Here is an 18,710-nt window from a genome sequence, read left to right on the forward strand (position 1 = left end):
CAAATTCTTTTTAACACAGTTTGTGCTTGTTATATTAGACAGGGCGCGTCAAGTTTAGTTGTAAAGCGCGTTCCACACGCGCGGGTGATTTTTTAGTTTCACTTTCTCTGGCAGCGCAATCTCAAACATAGCCTAAATATCTCGCCCTTGTGGAGGATAAAATTCGCTCTTCAGACCAATTCACATCAAGTAGAAAACACGAAGATATCATGAAGAGATCGATGGTTTCTTTCCTGCTCGTGTCCCACATCCCTCTCAGAGCGCAGAGTATAGGCTATATCACGCGTCTTTGTGTGGAAATATAAAACGAGTTTTTATTTTTTAAATAACCCCCCAACCACCGCCGGTAGTTGGGCCATTACCGCGGTGGTAAAAAAAAAAAAAAAAAAAACCTGCCACCGTCACAGCCCTAAATATACTAAATATAATAAGATAACCTTGTTTGAAATTCTATATTGACTGGGTTAAATAGAATTGCATTACTAAAAGAGACTAAAATACAATTTTCATTGACTAAAACTAGACTTAAATGTCATCAGTTTTTGCGACTAAAACTAGACTAAAATGTCATCAGTTTTCGTTGACTAAAACTAGACTAAAATGTCATCAGTTTTCGTCGACTAAAACTTGACTAGACTAAAAAGAGTATGAACGTGACTAAAACTAATAAAAACTAAAACGACAGCTTGACACAAAGACTAGACTAAAATTAAAACAGGCCGCCAAAAACAACACTACTGATAGGACACCTGCTTGTTTTATTGTACAGTTAGCAGAATGGACATTGAATAACAATATCTTTTTGTTTCAAAATGAATTCTATAAACAAGTTAAAGGTACAGCTATGGGTGCCTGTTTTGCCCCAAATTATGCGAATTTGTTTTTGGGATTTTGGGAAAAGAGATTTGTATTCTCTGACTTAAATCCTTATTTGAAGTATGTTGAGTGGTGGGGAAGATATATAGATGATATTATATTGATATGGAATGGTTCGGAGGCTGATTTGCTGTCTTTTCACACATATCTAAATAATACCAACGCTAATTTGAAGTTGAGTCTAGAGTATTCAAACACTGAGATTCATTTTTTAGATATCAACATTTTTAAAGAAAGTGATGGGAAGTTACATACTACTATTTTCAGAAAAGAAACTGATAGAAATACTATATTAAGAGCAGACAGTTTTCATCCTTTATGGATGACTGAGAATATTCCAGTAGGACAGTTCCAGAGGTTGAAAAGAATATGTGATAAGGAAGACGATTTTAACATCAGGGCACAAGATATGACTCAAAGATTTAAGGAACGATAGGGTGATTAATAAAGCATATAACAAAGTAAAAAACATTAGTAGAGATGAGCTATTACGACAAAAACAAGAAATCACAAGATTCAGACAATTCAGTTTATTTTGTGACACAATATAGCACTGAGGCTAACAGAATTAAGAAAATTATAAAAAGTAATTGGGAAATAATTATGAGTGATCCTTATCTAAGAGAAGTCATGCCTGAATTTCCTTCCATTGCGTTCCGAAAAGCACCTACAATCAAAGACAAACTTGTGAGAAGCCATCTTCCAGCTAAGAAATCAGATACCTGGTGAAGCTTAAGTGTTCTACAAGAATGAAATATAAGGCAAGTAAACTCACTGCATCAAACCATAAACTGTTCTAAAAATCTTTTCTCTACTTTCCATTGGAATATCCGTAGTATGTCTAAAAATCATGACGAATTGAGTACTTTTCTGTCTACTTTAAGTTTTTCCTTCTCAATCTTGGCCTTTTCTGAGACTTGGATGACTGAGGATGTATTTTCTTTATTCCCCCTACCTAATTATGTATCATTTCATTCTTGTAGAAAAAACAAAAGAGGAGGGGGTGTCTCTCTATATGTTTTGAATTCCTTTGATGCTGATGCTAGAGATGATCTTAGTATAGAATTTGACACCACTAATACAGAGTCTATATTTATAGAAATTCCGTCTTGTCAGCAATTCAATGGTAAGAGCATTCTGATTGGATGCATCTATAGACCACCAGATTCAGACCATAACACATTTATTGATGCACTTCAATCAACACTTGAGTTAATAACCAAAGAAAGCAAATTATGTTTTTTACTCGGTGACTACAATATTAATTTACTTAAATGTGATTTAACACAAACAGTTGATTTCTTAAATGCACTCCATTCTTTTAATTTTTTTCCTCTTATTACTAAACCGTCTAGAATCACCTCCTCATCTGCTACTCTCATTGATAATATTTTGTTTAATTCTTATAATTTTGAGGTCATTTCAGGCCTCCTGATGTGTGATGTCTCTGACCACTTTCCTGTCTTCCAGTTTATCCAAACCCGCCAACTAATGTCTAACTATCCTAAGAATGGGCCAAATAAATATCGTAAATTCTCTAGAAATAGCATCGATCATTTTAAGTCTGCCATTGGTATCATATGGGATGAAGTACTTGTGTCACAAGACGTTAATTGTGCATACAGTTTATTTTTAAAGTCTTTTAATAAGGCCTTAGATTTATCAATTCCGTTGACGAGTGTAAAATCTAGAAATAAATACTCTAAGGGGAAGCCGTGGATATCCGATGAACTAAAAAAGCTTTCCCGGAAAAAAAATAAACTTTATAGGAGGTCTATTTTCAACCCTTCTGCAATTAATATTGAAACTTATAAGAAATGTAAAAACCACTTCACATCTTTAGTAAGAAAAGCAAAGAAAGTATATTATTCAAATCAATTTGCACAAGCTTCTAAAAACATTAAGACAACATGGCACCTCAATCAATTACTGAATCGTACTAAATCCTCATTTACTGCCCCTGTACTAATGAACAGTGAGAAGGGGGTTCTCTCCAACCCTGTTGATATTGCTAATGGCTTTAATGATTTTTTTATATCGGTTGGTTCCAAACTATCAGCTAGCATTAATGGTTCGGATATACATCCGTGTTCTTTAATCAAAGGTCAATATCCTCCATTCTATAATTTTGACCCACCAACTGTTCAAGAAGTTCGTAATATTATTTTATCACTTAAAAATGCAGCCCATGGTCATGATGGCATAAAAAGTGTTCTTATTAAAGAGACAATTGATTATATTATTAAACCTCTCACTTATATTCTTTCACTGTCTTTGAAAACCGGAATTGTCCCTTGGGATTTGAAAGTTGCTAGGGTTATCCCAATATTCAAGACCGGTGAACCCAAGGATTTTAGTAATTATAGGCCAATATCAATCCTACTGTGTATATCGAAAATCTTGGAAAGACTTGTCTTTTCTAGATTATTAAATCACTTGGATGCCAATAATATTTTATACAAACATCAATATGGTTTTCGGAAGCGACACTCTACTGAGCATGCCCTTATTCAACTCGTGAACTATATTTCTTCAGCTCTTGACAATAAAAAATTTGCTCTTGGAGTCTTCCTGGACCTGAGTAAGGCATTCGATACGGTTAGTCACAATATTTTGATTGCCAAACTTAGCAGATACGGAGTGGAGGATGTTGCCTTGAGATGGTTTAGAAGCTACTTAGCTAACAGAGAGCAATATGTATATCTGGAAGGCTATACCTCCATGAAGACACAAATTATGATTGGGGTCCCTCAAGGATCAATTTTGGGGCCTCTTTTATTCTTAATTTATATTAATGATATGGCCATGACTTATACCAATTTCTTCCCAGTACTATTTGCAGATGATACAAATCTTGTAGCCTCTCACCAAGACTTTAATATTTTAATCAAAACGGTCAATGAGGAACTATCATACATTGTGGAATGGTTTCAATGGAACAAACTTACTCTCAATATAAAAAAATGCAACTTTATGATTTTCTGTAATATAAATAAACATTATCCTATAGAATTATCAAACATTTTTATTAATAATACTCAAATCGAATTGGTTCAGCATACCAAATTTTTGGGAGTCATTATAGATAGTGGTCTTAAATGGTCTAATCATATCAACTTCGTATCTAAGAGGTCAGCTAAAATGTTGGGTATATTGAGGAGGGTTTGTCCTTTAGTTCATTCCTCAGCTTTTTTAACCTTATATTATAGTTTTCTGTTTCCATTCATTAATTATTGTAATATTGTCTGGGCAGCTACCTATCCTACATACCTGAAGAAATTAACAGTCATACAGAAGAAATATCTTAGATTTATTTCTCATTCAAATAGATATGCACCCTCGGCACCCCTTTATAATAAAATTCTCCCTATTGATAAGGTAAATATTTATCAAACATGTTTACTTATCCATAAGTTTATATATAGGAAACAAGATCTACCAGACTCTTTTCAGAGTTTGTTTATCCTTACCTCAAATGTACATTCATTTCAAACTAGACATAGTAACTATACTTTACTTTTACCATACACACGAACTACAAGACATCAATTTAATATTTCTTTTAGAGGTCCTAAGCTCTGGAGTGATTTAAGTCCAACGTTGCGATCAATGTCCTCTTATTCTGCTTTTAAAAAGCATTTGAAGAGACTACTATTGTTAGCTTGACGCCTTTATGTAGTCCTTTCTAGGTATTGCTTGCTTTTTCTGCATTCTTTCTAGATTGATAATTTTTTATGTTAGTGAATTGTTGTTTTGTATTGGGTTTTTTTAAGTTCTTCTGCTTATGCTCTTGCTTTGTCTCGTTTGTTGTTTGTGTTTTTTTGTGTGTGTTTTTTGAGTGTTTAGTCTGCATGTCATATGAGTTAATATGAGCAGGAGTGGAGCTCTGTACAAGCCTAGAGTGGCTTCGTTCCCTCCTTGCATAGTTTTTGTACTTGTACTAAACGTGCTAAACAAATAAACTCAAAACTCAAACTCAAACTGTAGGAAATTACAGGTGTGGTAATTGCAATCATTGTGATAATATGGTGAAGACTGGTGTGTTTAGAGATGTAACCTCTGGTTCTGAATTGAAAATAAGATCATTTATTAATTGTAATACCTCATTCGTGGTGTATAGGCTGGAGTGTCCATGTGGCTGTTTCTATATAGGGATGACTACAAGAAAACTAAAAGACCAGATTAGCAGAGCATAAAAATGCGATTAGAGTCTGCAACCCATTATACCCCATGGCCCTACATTATAGAGATGCGAATCATGGTAGTCCAAGTACATTAAAAATTATTGGCATTGAACATATCCCGAAATCAATAAGGGGAGGAGATAGGGCTAATAGGTTGTTACAGAGAGAGTCTTTCTGGATTTATACATTGAAAGCAACTACATTTCCAGGCTTAAACGGAGAACTGGACTTTGTACCATTTCTGTAATGTATTTTTATTTTTTTTCTCTCTTTTGAAAAATAAGTTGCAAATTATCTGATGTATACATTATCAGGTGGATGTATTTTGACCTGTGTTACTTGAGTCATATAAGGAGGTGATTCATTGAATAGGTATAGTATTGATTTGTGTTTTTTGAATTGTGTGCTGTGTCAATGTTTTTGATGTTGCTTAAATTTAATTAAATATATATATATATATATATATATATATATATATATATATATATATATATATATATATATATATATATTCATTCATTCATGCATTATACACTGTAAAACCAAACAGTACACCTTTGATAAATAAAATGGGTTGTAATTACTCAAAAAATAAAAAAGTTCATTGGCCTTTAATTTTCTGTGTAATTAGAACAAAAGTGAAATTAAGTATACAGCACTCAAATGCTTTTATTTGTTTTTGTCAGAGCACTCAAATAGTTTTACTATAATCCTGTATGATGTCACGTACGTGCGTACGTGCTCCTCCTCCAACTAGCGGTTGCAAGTTCAAGAAGACACGCCATGTTTTTGTTGCCCGCCTGACTTGCCTCGGATGAAAATAAGTTTGCAACGAGCGAAAAACTCGCTCCTATTTTATAAAAAGAATTCGATCGTTGTTGTCTGTGAGGAAACTGGTGACGAGCTTTTCATCATTGTGCTGCCCACCAACATATTCCTCTTCTCTTTGGGCATGCTAATCTGGTAAATTCCAGAGAATGTCTAATAGGAAGAGAATTGGCACTCTCTGGTTACTTCCGGTTTCTGGACTGGCTGCAGTAACACGTCTCTGTCCATGCGGGGGCGCTCGCAGGCGAGTGCAGAATGCACGGAGGTCTATGACGCTAAACCCGGGGTGCTTCTCAATCCCTCCTCGTCTCCTCTCTCCTCCGTCCTCCATCCTATGACCCGGAAACCGATCGAGCTCAGCCATCTCGAAGGACATCTCAATTCTCTAATTGCACCGCGAGGAGTCGAGGATCGAGGAGTGAGGAGGCTTCCTGAGGAGTCACGAGCGAGGATACACAGGTGTATCCTATGCGGAAGAGTTTTATCGACTTAAACGTGACGCACGTCTAATTTCTCCTCCCCCTTCACATCGGTCACAATCATTTTAATTTATACTTTACCTTTGCAGTTTAAATAACCACACATCTCACATATTTCAACAGGGTATCTTGCTTTATTATTATTTATTATGAATTTCTTAAATAAACAAACTTGAACAACATAAGGGCAGATCCTTTGAGCGCAGCTGATGACGCTGTGAAGTGACGCTTGAGTGATCAAGTATTCCAATGTATAAAAAAAAGTTACATTCGATTCCTCCGTCCTCGCGTCTTTTCCTTGCAGCCTTCCCTCGCATCCTACAGGGGGCGGAGCTGAGACGCGAGGAAAGGAAGCGAAGAAAGGAAACGAGGATGCACAAATAAGAAATGAGAAGCACCGGCTAAACCATCAAAATCCACTTTTCTCAGGATATAATTTTTTGTCTAGTAATTTGAATGTTGTTTTCGAAAGGAGATGCAAAGAATTTACACATTGCTGGGTGTTAGATTTTTTAGAGTCACTTATTTGCTTTAAAAAGTATTTTAAAATGTCAATGCGTCATACACATCGTACGACCAGAGATACTGCTTGACGGCAATCCTTCAGTCGCTTTGGTGCTTTCGCGCTCGGCACTTTCTTTTCTCTCGAGGCATCGACAACACAGCTGACACAGGTAAATACACATGCTAGTAGAGTTTTTGTTTTGTTTGTTTCTGGTCCCGCTTTGGATGCCACGATGCCATCAAGCGGTATCTCTGGTCGTAATCAGTCCTTCACTGACCAATCAGCATTCATTAGCAGAATGCTAGCGTGTTATGGGCAACAACAACTCAACCTGTAAGAAATCGAAAGGACATAAGTACTCGTTCATTCAATTTTCGACCTATAACCCATGTTGAACTTGCAAAACCTACAATAAACTCTGAGATTTCTCAACGGCAATCGGGTGAAAGACAAATTTAGCCGTCTAGCCCCATAGACTCCCATTCAGTCTGCACTCGCCCGCGATCACCTCCAGTGGAATTCTAATGGAACTGCAACCAAGATCGATACAATGGGGCTAATAGGAAGTGCCAAGGCTCTCCGTAGATGGGCTCTGTAAGTTCCCTGTTTTATTTTCTGCAAATAGTTTTACTGTCTTCGCAGTTAATGTATTTTATGCATTTGCTAAGTGAAAAAGGATTTGAGTCATTTTATCCTGCCTCACTAAAGGTAACGTTAATATGGATTGAATTGTTGAAGCAACCGTATTTAACTGTTAGTTATTTTTGCATTAAATTTAACTGTTAGTTATTTTTGCATTAAGTTATTAAGTCTTTTTGCATCGGTTGTGCAAACATTAACAAGTTACATTTATGACCTCAAACATGAATGACCTCAAAATGGCGGGCCTTTACTTATATTTAACGTTATTGTCACGCATCGGGAACGCATCAGACATAAAGTAGTGGTTTTCATAGAGGTTTGACAATAATTTGATGCAATTTGTTCCACGTGTTGTACATTTTTGTAAAGACATGCATTTATAAAATGTATTAAAATAATTTGCTGAAGCCACACCAGTAAAGCTTGTGTTTTTTAGCAGAGACATTTCTGTTCTGCTTAAAATGTAAGTTAACATTTCAAAAAGCTAATACAGTATACTTTTTTTTTTTTTTTTTTAAGGTTTGCTTTATGTGATCAGACTGAGCATAATGCATATTGTTACATTACTGATTAGCGTTATGTGCTTCAGTTCACATTTTTCCTAGTATTTTGGCAAATATTACAACCTGACTTTTCAACCTCTCTCTTTTCAGGCTAAAAGTGAAGCAGCTGGCAGTTAAGTTTGGAATGTTTATTTTCCATTATTCATTTTAATACACTTTCATTGCATACTAAAATGTGAATTGATATTATTTAGTGCACAAGACAAATTGAAAAAGGGAAAAAAAAAATCAATGGTGTGCATTGAAGTGCAAACTATCTTTGATAACAGGAGTTAATGCAGACGGCCTTCGCCCTGAGACGCAAAGAGGTCATCAATCATGGTTGGTTTTCAATTACCTGTATATTTCAAATTACCTGTATGTAAGCAGCACACAGTGCAGTGTTGATGTTAAAACTGTGTTGTTACAATGTTTAAAGTGGCTGACAATAAATAATCTTATTATAAATAAAACTGCCTGGTTTTTTGAGCTGTGCATAACTGTAGCTGAATAGTTAGGCCTACTACGCTACTGTATTTTAATATTGGTCATTATGGTGGTACTTGGAGAGCCAAATATTTTCTGAGGTGGTACTTGGTGTAAAAAGTTTGAGAACCACTGCTCTAGCTATTTGTAAAACGTCCGCCATAGTACACACCTAATTATCATACAAGACAAAGAAATGTAAAAATAAATGAATCAATAAATAAATAAATCTATAAATAAATGAATGCATAAATACATAAATCTAAACAATAAATGTAAGAATAAGTATAAAAATATAAGAATAAATAAATAAATAATTAACGAATAAATAAAAGTTAAAACGATTTTTTTTTTAAATGTAAAAATGTATAAAAGCAGAAAATAATACATTAAGGGGAAAAAATAATACAAATGAATTTGATTAAAAATGAATCATATTTATTTTATCAAGTCGTTTATTTCTTTCTTTCTTTTCCTATTATCACATTTATTTATCTATTTATCACATTTATTTATCTATTTATCACATTTATTTATCTATTAATTTTTTATTTCTGCAGGTTTGGTCCTCCATACCACGACGTACATATTCCTACATTCAGACAGGTTTATTAAAGCCAACCAACCCCGTGACGTCACATGTTAGAATACTGCACAATGGTGGCGCCCTGGCCGCGAAAGATATAAAGTTTTTTCTTTTTTCTTTTATATGTTTACATTTGTCATGTTTCTTATATAATTGTTGATTATAGAGGAAATCCATCTTGTAAATCATGTAAACTTGATTGACTGCTTAATTTCCCCTTTAACAATGTAGATTGTTCCAAAGCAGCTTTACATTGATAATAGGAAATTAAAGTAAAGTGTTTTGGCTTTTTAGCAGCTCTAGAATAAAGTTATTGTCCAGCTAAAGTTAGTTTGACTGATAGTTATTAACTTAGGGGCCGCTAACACGACACCGTTTTAACAGAAAACTCAAGTTCTTTCTGCGCAAACTTCAAAAACGCGAACCAGTGAGAACGCCGATGGCACCCGTGTTCCCGGTTCCGGCTGACCTAATCTATGCAGCCTAACATTGAATTATAAAAGTCTATAATGTGTTATGTGTATGCTAGGTCAAAGAGATGTGTTTTTAGTCTAGCTTTGAACTGACAGAGTGTGTCTGCTTCCCGGACAATGTTAGGAAGACTGTTCCAAAGTTTTGGTGCTAAATAGGAAAAGGATCTACCGCCAGCAGTCGATTTGGATATTCTAGGTATTATCAACTGGCCGGAATTTTGAGATCGCAATAGACGTGAAGGACTATAATGCGTTAAGAGCTCGCTTAAGTACTGCGGAGCTAAACCATTTAGTGCTTTGTAAGTAATCAGCAATATTTTAAAATGTATACGATGTTTAATAGGGAGCGAGTGCAGTGTTGAAAGAACTGGGCTAATATGGTCATACTTCCTGGTTCTGGTAAGAACTCTAGCTGCTGCGTTTTGGACCAGCTGTAATTTGTTTATTAAGCGTGCAGAGCAACCACCAATAATAGCATTACAATAATCTAGCCTTGTTGTCATGAACGCATGGACTAATTGTTCCGCATTTGTCAATGAGAGCATATGACGTCATTTAGATATATTTTTAAGATGGAAAAATGCGGTTTTACAGATACTAGACACGTGACTTTCAAATGAAAGATTGGTATCAAAGAGCACACCCAGGTTCCTAACCGACGACGAAGACTTGACAGAGCAGCCATCAAGTGTTAGACAGTATTCTAGATTATTACGTGAGGACGTTTTTTGTCCAATAATTAGAATCTCTGTTTTTGCATAATTAAGTAGTAGGAAATTACTAGTCATCCAATTTTTTATATCACCTATACATTCCGTTCATTTTGTGAATTGGTAAGTTTCGTCAGGGCGTGAAGAAATATAGAGCTGAGTATCATCAGCAAAACAGTGAAAACTAATTCCATGCTTCCTAATGATATATCCCAAGGGTAGCATGTACAGAGTGAAAAGCAACGGTCCTAGTACTAAGCCTTGTGGTACGCCATACTGAACTTGTGATCTATGAGACATCTCTTCATTTACTGCTACAAACTGATAACGGTCAGATAAGTATGATTTAAACCATGTTAATGCAATTCCACTAATGCCAACATTATTTTTGAGTCTATTTAAAAGAATGTTGTGGTCAATAGTATCAAATGCAGCACTAAGATCGAGTAACACTAATAGAGAGATACAACCACGACCGGATGACAAGAGCAAATCATTTGTGACTCTGATGAGAGCAGTCTCAGTACTATGGTACGGTCTAAATCCTGACTGAAAATCCTTGCAGATATCATTTCTTTCTAAAAAAGGAACATAGTTGTGAGGATACCGCCTTTTCTAGTATCTTTGACAGAAAAGGTAGATTCAACAAGCGGATTAATCATAGCCAGCTTAAAAAGTTTTTGGAACGTATCCTAATGACAAAGATGAATGAATGATGTTAAGAACAGGATCTATGACCTCTGGAAGCATCTCTTTCAGTAGCTTAGTCGGTATAGGGTCTAACATACATGTTGTCGATTTAGATGATTTAACGAGTTTAACGAATTCTTCCTCTTCTATAGCCATGAATGAATAAAATGTTTTCCTTAGGGACACTACAAGGCACTGCCTGATGCCATACTGTAGTTGACGGTTGCATAGTTATAATTTTCTCCCTGATATTATCAATCTCATAAGTGAAGAAGTTCATAAAGTCATTACTGCTGTGCTGCTTGGAAACTTCTGGGCTTGAAGCTTTATTTTTCGTTAGTTTAGCCAGTTTCAAATAAATATCTAGGGTTTTGTTTATTTTCTTCTAATAGGGTTGAAAAATAAGCAGATCTAGCAGCTTTTAAGGCCTCTCTGTATGCAATCGAGCTCTCTTTCCATGAAATGTGAAATACCTCTAGTTTATTTTTTTTCCAGTTGCGCTCCATTTTTCTGGCTGCTCTCTTAAGGGCCCGAGTGTGCTCGTTGTACCACGCCGTTGGACTATTTTCTTTAATCTTCTTTAAGCGCAATGGAGCAACTGTGTCTAAAGTGCTGGAAAAGAGAGAGTTAAAAGTTTCTGTCGCAATATCGAGTTCTAAGCTATCTGGGATGCTGTCGGGAGGCTTGGACCGGTTGGTGGGGTTTCCTTGGGGGACCCCACCCCACCCCACCACGTCTTGGAGCCGAACTTCGCCCTGCGCCTCCCTCGCTTCGAAAGCACCCTTCCCGGTTACGGCCTCGATCCAGAGGCCTCCTCCCCCCACCCTGGCGGAGGGTTCCTCACGCGCCCCTATGAGCGGCCGTGCCGTCTCGAGCCCAGGCCCGAGTGGAGCGAGACCCGCATGTAGGAAGCCGGTGCGTGGCGGTTCGCTCGTCTGGGGCTCCTCGGTCGATCCCCGAGGTAAATCAACCATATGCTTGTCGAACGGTCGGTCTGGGTAAATGGCGAAACGACTCCAGGGGCTTGAGACACAGGAAGATTATTAATAATAAGCAATCTTTAGTGGCAGAAGTGATATAGTCTAGATGGGATGTACCCAAAAAGTGAAAGTGAGGAGCATTTATGGGTACAAGTCGGGAACCGGCCTACTTTACATATTTCAAGGGTGCTGAGTCCAAAAAAAAGGGTACCCAAGCGAAATTGAGTTTTTTACCTTCTAATTTGCATATCAAAATGGCCGCCAAATTGCCTATCTTGCTCAGTCGTTGGACCATTGTCCCCTAGTTTTTTGTAAGTAGGCAATCAAGATGAGGAAATTAAGTTTCTAGATCGATAGTCAAGGGTCAGAGCAAAGATATAATGGAGGCTCACTGCCTTTTTATGTATTATATATGCAAAATACCAACTCTTAAGGTGAAATTAAGCATTATTTGTGTAATTTAAGGCTGACATACATATTCAATCAATATCACTCTTAAATGTTCCCCGTGTATATATGATATGTGATGTATTCCATATTACATAACTAAGAAAAACACCATTGCAAGTTGTCTGAGATTTCATTTTTTTATGCAAATTAAGCATTTGTTCTCTACATTCTAAGACGGGAAAACCCAGGTGAATAGGGAAAAAAACACCATGAAACTTCCCTTGAACAGATCTACAGATCACATCTTGTTTCTGTATATTTTCTTTCATGTTTGTAGCTTAATTGCTTTGCTTTTTTCTGTTAGATTTTTAGTTCTGTTGTTCACTCCCTCTGTAAATTGTTTTTGGTAAATTGTTTTTATACCTTTCTAGTTTGCTTGTGTGCCATTTGTCTTTGGAATTTCATTTTGATTAGTATTTCTTTCTGCAGTCCTTTTCCAAGTTCTTTGGTTACCCCTTGCCTTGGTATACTTGAGGACTACAACTCCACATTTAAACAAGGACATTGGTCATCACTCTGACATGCACACATTGCAGTGCATAACAGTCCTGATTTTCGGCATTTGCACTGGCGTGTTGTGCATTGTTTTTTACAGGTACACAGGATCATTTCCAGGCAACTTTCAGGTATTGGATTCTGTGACATAAGAATGGGCTGTAGTCCTGAACCGCCATGTTTCCATCCCATGTCCAAGGGTGAAGGAAGCTCAGGTGTGGCATAGTGAGCATTTCTCCAAACCATTGCCTGGTAGTGTACTCTCAGCAGATGGAAGTGGAGCGCATCGCTGGTCGCCGGCATTGCTTCTGGTTTACCTGTCCTGGAGAAAAGTATATGCCTTGCTGCATCAACAGAGTCTGTTTTATGCACATCATATATTCTGCAGACAAAAGCCTCTGAAGATCTTTGAGTCTCCTCCGTGAGATCACCAATTCCGAGGTTGCTGAGCAATTGATGGTGCATTTTCCAGACTTTCCACGATGTACTTTTGGTGTGACTTGCAATGTATGATGTGGTATCACAACCAGTTAGTGCATGAAATGCTACAAGGCTTGGTGCTGCTGAATCCTTTGGCAGTTTGTTAAAAACAGCATCAATGGGTATATATTGTGGCTTCCTTGTGGTACCAGACAACAGCCAGAGTTTTTTTACATGCTACGTGCGGGAAATGGGAAACCAGAAATCACAAGCACATCAGTGTCTCTAGATGACACGACTACTGTGTCTGACTGGCAGTGCACTGCATGTAATACCAATCGGGTATCTGCCTCTTCGTGTGTGGCTCTCAGATGAGTCAGGTTGGTTGTTGCTTTCGATGACCTAACCTCCGTTTCTTTGTCTCTGAACCCACCAGCAACAACTATCTCTTTATCATCTGGTGCCTGAGCACATAGTTCTTCAGAGAGTAGATTGGCAAGATCAGCTTTGTTGTCAGGGAGGGACAAGAAGTTGGTCCAGTTTTTCGGAAGATGCACATCACGACCCTCAACAAGTCGTCTGATTGGTTGAGCTGCTTTTGTGCGTCGTGTCCTGGTAGCACCCTTGATGGTCTCTTCTCTGTATCTGTCAAACACAACGTCTATCCGTTTATAGGAACATCCTGCTTTCAATACTGCTCTGACAAATGTGTCAGCCAAATCTCCAAATGTTACTGCTTTATCTGGCTTTCCTAGGGCAACCACCAGTGCCTGTCCATCTATGATGAGACAAGATGACATGTCGGGAAGTTCAATAGCCTCAGGACAGACTATGTCTTCTGTTAACTTATTTACCAATACAGACTTGTTTCCAGTGCGAAGGGTCCCATTCATTTCAGCAAGGGATATGGGAACTGGCAGAAGCTCGTATTTTAGGACAGCTGGTAAGTCAACTGGACGACCTGCCTCATAGGCCGTAACAAGGCGTTTGAGGACGTTTCGGTCAGCCTATCAGCGGTTCTGTTGTCTTTGATTTTAGGATTTTTGGCCACTTCATACAGCGATGCAAATGTTTTAGCTTTGCTCTTATGTAGGGTTGCATGGATTGGGACCTCTGGATCATCCTTTTCTCAATGAATGAATTCACTTTTTCTTGTCCAAGGTCTTTGGCAGAAAGTAATGAGCTTTGGATAGCCTCTGTGGCAACGTCTTTCGTGGCGAGAAGAAAAAGTGAATTCATTCATTGAGAAAAGGATGATCCAGAGGTCCCAATCCATGCAACCCTACATAAGAGCAAAGCTAAAACATTTGCATCTCTGTATGAAGTGGTAAAAAATCCTAAAAAAAGAGATGCAAATGTTTTAGCTTTGCTCTTATGTAGGGTTGCATGGATTGGGACCTCTGGATCATCCTTTTCTCAATGAATGAATTCACTTTTTCTTCTCGCCACGAAAGACGTTGCCACAGAGGCTATCCAAAGCTCATTACTTTCTGCCAAAGACCTTGGACAAGAAAAAGTGAATTCATTCATTGAGAAAAGGATGATCCAGAGGTCCCAATCCATGCAACCCTACATAAGAGCAAAGCTAAAACATTTGCATCGCTGTATGAAGTGGCCAAAAATCCTAAAATCAAAGACAACAGAACCGCTGAAAGGCTGACCGAAACGTCCTCAAACGCCTTGTTACGGCCTATGAGGCAGGTCGTCCAGTTGACTTACCAGCTGTCCTAAAATACGAGCTTCTGCCAGTTCCCATATCCCTTGCTGAAATGAATGGGACCCTTCGCACTGGAAACAAGTCTGTATTGGTAAATAAGTTAACAGAAGACATAGTCTGTCCTGAGGCTATTGAACTTCCCGACATGTCATCTTGTCTCATCATAGATGGACAGGCACTGGTGGTTGCCCTAGGAAAGCCAGATAAAGCAGTAACATTTGGAGATTTGGCTGACACATTTGTCAGAGCAGTATTGAAAGCAGGATGTTCCTATAAACGGATAGACGTTGTGTTTGACAGATACAGAGAAGAGACCATCAAGGGTGCTACCAGGACACGACGCACAAAAGCAGCTCAACCAATCAGACGACTTGTTGAGGGTCGTGATGTGCATCTTCCGAAAAACTGGACCAACTTCTTGTCCCTCCCTGACAACAAAGCTGATCTTGCCAATCTACTCTGAAGAACTATGTGCTCAGGCACCAGATGATAAAGAGATAGTTGTTGCTGGTGGGTTCAGAGACAAAGAAACGGAGGTTAGGTCATCGAAAGCAACAACCAACCTGACTCATCTGAGAGCCACACACGAAGAGGCAGATACCCGATTGGTATTACATGCAGTGCACTGCCAGTCAGACACAGTAGTCGTGTCATCTAGAGACACTGATGTGCTTGTGATTCTGGTTTCCCATTTCCCGCACGTAGCATGTAAAAAAACTCTGGCTGTTGTCTGGTACCACAAGGAAGCCACAATATATACCCATTGATGCTGTTTTTAACAAACTGCCAAAGGATTCAGCAGCACCAAGCCTTGTAGCATTTCATGCACTAACTGGTTGTGATACCACATCATACATTGCAAGTCACACCAAAAGTACATCGTGGAAAGTCTGGAAAATGCACCATCAATTGCTCAGCAACCTCGGAATTGGTGATCTCACGGAGGAGACTCAAAGATCTTCAGAGGCTTTTGTCTGCAGAATATATGATGTGCATAAAACAGACTCTGTTGATGCAGCAAGGCATATTCTTTTCTCCAGGACAGGTAAACTAGAAGCAATGCCGGTGACAAGCGATGCGCTCCACTTCCATCTGCTGAGAGTACACTACCAGGCAATGGTTTGGAGAAATGCTCACTATGCCACACCTGAGCTTCCTTCAACCTTGGACATGGGATGGAAACATGGCGGTTCAGGACTACAGCCCATTCTTATGTCACAGAATCCAATACCTGAAAGTTGCCTGGAAATGATCCTGTGTACCTGTAAAAAACAATGCACAACACGCCAGTGCAAATGCCGAAAATCAGGACTGTTATGCACTGCAATGTGTGCATGTCAGAGTGATGACCAATGTCCTTGTTTAAATGTGGAGTTGTAGTCCTCAAGTATACCAAGGCAAGGGGTAACCAAAGAACTTGGAAAAGGACTGCAGAAAGAAATACTAATCAAAATGAAATTCCAAAGACAAATGGCACACAAGCAAACTAGAAAGGTATAAAAACAATTTACCAAAAACAATTTACAGAGGGAGTGAACAACAGAACTAAAAATCTAACAGAAAAAAGCAAAGCAATTAAGCTACAAACATGAAAGAAAATATACAGAAACAAGATGTGATCTGTAGATCTGTTCAAGGGAAGTTTCATGGTGCTTTTTTCCCTATTCACCTGGGTTTTCCCGTCTTAGAATGTAGAGAACAAATGCTTAATTTGCATAAAAAAATGAAATCTCAGACAACTTGCAATGGTGTTTTTCTTAGTTATGTAATATGGAATACATCACATATCATATATACACGGGGAACATTTAAGAGTGATATTGATTGAATATGTATGTCAGCCTTAAATTACACAAATAATGCTTAATTTCACCTTAAGAGTTGGTATTTTGCATATATAATACATAAAAAGGCAGTGAGCCTCCATTATATCTTTGCTCTGACCCTTGACTATCGATCTAGAAACTTAATTTCCTCATCTTGATTGCCTACTTACAAAAAACTAGGGGACAATGGTCCAACGACTGAGCAAGATAGGCAATTTGGCGGCCATTTTGATATGCAAATTAGAAGGTAAAAAACTCAATTTCGCTTGGGTACCCTTTTTTTTGGACTCAGCACCCTTGAAATATGTAAAGTAGGCCGATTCCCGACTTGTACCCATAAATGCTCCTCACTTTCACTTTTTGGGTACATCCCATCTAGACTATATCACTTCTGCCACTAAAGATTGCTTATTATTAATAATCTTCCTGTGTCTCAAGCCCCTGGAGTCGTTTCGCCATTTACCCAGACCGACCGTTCGACAAGCATATGGTTGATTTACCTCGGGGATCGACCGAGGAGCCCCAGACGAGCGAACCGCCACGCGCCGGCTTCCTACATGCGGGTCTCGCTCCACTCGGGCCTGGGCTCGAGACGGCACGGCCGCTCATAGGGGTGCGTGAGGAACCCTCCGCCAGGGTGGGGGGAGGAGGCCTCTGGATCGAGGCCGTAACCGGGAAGGGTGCTTTCGAAGCGAGGGAGGCGCAGGGCGAAGTTCGGCTCCAAGACGTGCTGGTGGGGTGGGGTGGGGGCCCCCAAGGAAACCCCACCAACCGGTCCAAGCCTCCCGACAGCATCCCAGATAGCTTAGAAGAACTCGATATTGCGACAGAAACTTTTAACGCTCTCTTTTCCAGCACTTTAGACACAGTTGCTCCATTGCGCTTAAAGAAGATTAAAGAAAATAGTCCAACGGCGTGGTACAACGAGCACACTCGGGCCCTTAAGAGAGCAGCCAGAAAAATGGAGCGCAACTGGAAAAAAAATAAACTAGAGGTATTTCACATTTCATGGAAAGAGAGCTCGATTGCATACAGAGAGGCCTTAAAAGCTGCTAGATCTGCTTATTTTTCAACCCTATTAGAAGAAAATAAACAAAACCCTAGATATTTATTTGAAACTGGCTAAACTAACGAAAAATAAAGCTTCAAGCCCAGAAGTTTCCAAGCAGCACAGCAGTAATGACTTTATGAACTTCTTCACTTATGAGATTGATAATATCAGGGAGAAAATTATAACTATGCAACCGTCAACTACAGTATGGCATCAGGCAGTGCCTTGTAGTGTCCCTAAGGAAAACATTTTATTCATTCATGGCTATAGAAGAGGAAGAATTCGTTAAACTCGTTAAATCATCTAAATCGACAACATGTATGTTAGACCCTATACCGACTAAGCTACTGAAAGAGATGCTTCCAGAGGTCATAGATCCTGTTCTTAACATCATTCATTCATCTTTGTCATTAGGATACGTTCCAAAAACTCTTTAAGCTGGCTATGATTAATCCGCTTGTTGAATCTACCTTTTCTGTCAAAGATACTAGAAAAGGCAGTATCCTCACAACTATGTTCCTTTTTTAGAAAGAAATTATATCTGCAAGGATTTTCAGTCAGGATTTAGACCGTACCATAGTACTGAGACTGCTCTCATCAGAGTCACAAATGATTTGCTCTTGTCATCCGGTCGTGGTTGTATCTCTCTATTAGTGTTACTCGATCTTAGTGCTGCATTTGATACTATTGACCACAACATTCTTTTAAATAGACTCGAAAATAATGTTGGCATTAGTGGAATTGCATTAACATGGTTTAAATCATACTTA

At 38.4% G+C, this 18,710-nt stretch overlaps 1 long non-coding RNA gene across 1 annotated transcript; it reads right to left on the reverse strand.

Moving 5' to 3' along the window:
- Positions 1-1,391: 1,391 nt before the first annotated feature.
- On the reverse strand, positions 1,392-5,500 carry LOC309487785. The gene is made up of 2 exons (XR_014201925.1): positions 4,853-5,500; positions 1,392-1,607 (listed from the first exon to the last, which is right to left on the reverse strand). It is a non-coding gene; the product is annotated as an uncharacterized lncRNA (long non-coding RNA).
- Positions 5,501-18,710: the final 13,210 nt, after the last annotated feature.

Source organism: Leuciscus leuciscus (genome assembly GCF_965113295.1).
Source record: "Leuciscus leuciscus genome assembly, chromosome: 23".
NCBI lineage: Eukaryota > Metazoa > Chordata > Actinopteri > Cypriniformes > Leuciscidae > Leuciscus > Leuciscus leuciscus.